Genomic DNA, 1,833 nt, shown 5'->3' on the forward strand with positions numbered 1-1,833 from the left:
AGAGTGCCCAAATCATTAAGGATTCCTGAGTATAAGCCCACATAAGTGTTTTTTCTTGCCTAAACAATGGTATAATGATGGAGATTAGAAATTATGTTACAATGTAATTTGGACACAAGTTTGTTTTTAATTTAATTTTTGATTTTATCTATTCTAGCTCAGCTATATGCCAGGGAGAGTTTTGTGCCAGTCTCATACTACTTAAGTTCCCTTTGTAAAGACATTGTAGCATTATTATTATTTTCATTTTATAGATAAGGATAACTTAACTCAGACAGAAAAATTAACACATTCCCTAAGGTTACACACCAAGCCAATGGTGGAATCAGGAATCTTAACAGGACAGTTCACTTTCTGCTTAGATCACAGGGACTCAAAATGAGGTTGATGGATCTAGTATAATCATCTGTTTAATTTAAGATTTCTGGATTACACAACAGAACCTTCCTGAAGCAAATATATTTTCAGGCACCTTAATAATTTTGTATTTCATTTTACAACATTTCATTATTATTTTAGCCTAGAGGTAGGTGAAGGATAATTTATAAAACTATCCATGTGTGAATACTTTATGCAAGAAATTAAAATGTTATCTTTGACCGTTTGCATTTTTATTATAATCTTATTGGTGAATGATATTGTGAAAAAATATACTGTAATGATATCCCTTTGCCATTGATTTTTACTCATTGATAATATGGTAAGTAAATATTAAGAGTATTATGAATTTTGGGGCATTATATTTGTTTTTTATAGTATCCTTTAAAGCAGAATATTTTAAAGTATACTTTCGTCTTTCCTGAAAGAAGCATTTTTATCTTAAGCCTAGTTTTACACAGAAATTTTTACCGTGTTTTGAGACAACATAGAATTTCGATTTATTATTATAATCTAGATAATATCTTTGTTGATTAATTTACACTCTTGTTCAAATACTTAGGTTTTCTCCATGTACATTAAAACACACTCATAGCCAATTACTTATATCAGTGTAAGATGGTATGATATTACACTGCCATGCTTAGTATATTTACTTCTGTAAAATTCTCAAGTGGTTGCATCATGACAGGAACTATAACTGCTGGGAATATAAAGATAAATAATGTATGTCTCTAGTCTCCAGAGGTCACAGTCTAGTGAGACTTGGCAGAAATATGCACTACCATATAACAAATGTTGGAATGAAGTGTTCTGGGAGCTCCAAGCTAGTAAAGCTAAATTCCTGGAGATTTTAGGAAAAACGCAGAGAGAATACTTAAAAAAAAGAGGTTTTGCCTTGGCATTCCAGGCAGGGGTGTCATAGTCAAGATAAAGTAAGCTGAAAGACCAAGGAGATTTTTCATGAGAACTTAAGGCTTAATGTGACTCTTTTGTAAGTGGTTTAGATTAGTTTGCAATAAATATCAGGCCCTGCAATTGCTGTTAGTTAGATAACTGAATAGAAAAAAAAGAGAAGAATAAAAAGGAGTAAAATGAAATAAAAACAGTGGTGATGATTTTAAAAAGTCTACATGAGAAAATTCTAAATTTTTAAAATACAGATAAAAATATCATTTTCTACTATTTGATTGATGTGAATAGATATACTCTAAATATCTAGAAAGGTATTTTCAGTTTTTTTAATGAGCTATGTGTATAAATATAAAAGCATGAATTTTGTTATTTTAAGATTTCAAAGAGTCTCTCTTATAAATGGAAGTAAAAACAATACTAAATAACATTTCTTGATATATATTTAAAAGTGTTTCTGGCCCTGGCCCATGGCTTGTTTGGAGTGTCGTCCCACTCACCAGAAGTTGAGGGTTTAGTTCCAAGGTGCACACCAAGGCTGTG

The sequence above is a fragment of the Sturnira hondurensis genome, unplaced genomic scaffold (assembly GCF_014824575.4).
Source record: "Sturnira hondurensis isolate 20B ecotype Veracruz unplaced genomic scaffold, ASM1482457v3 Scaffold0010428, whole genome shotgun sequence".
Taxonomy (NCBI): Eukaryota; Metazoa; Chordata; class Mammalia; order Chiroptera; family Phyllostomidae; genus Sturnira; species Sturnira hondurensis.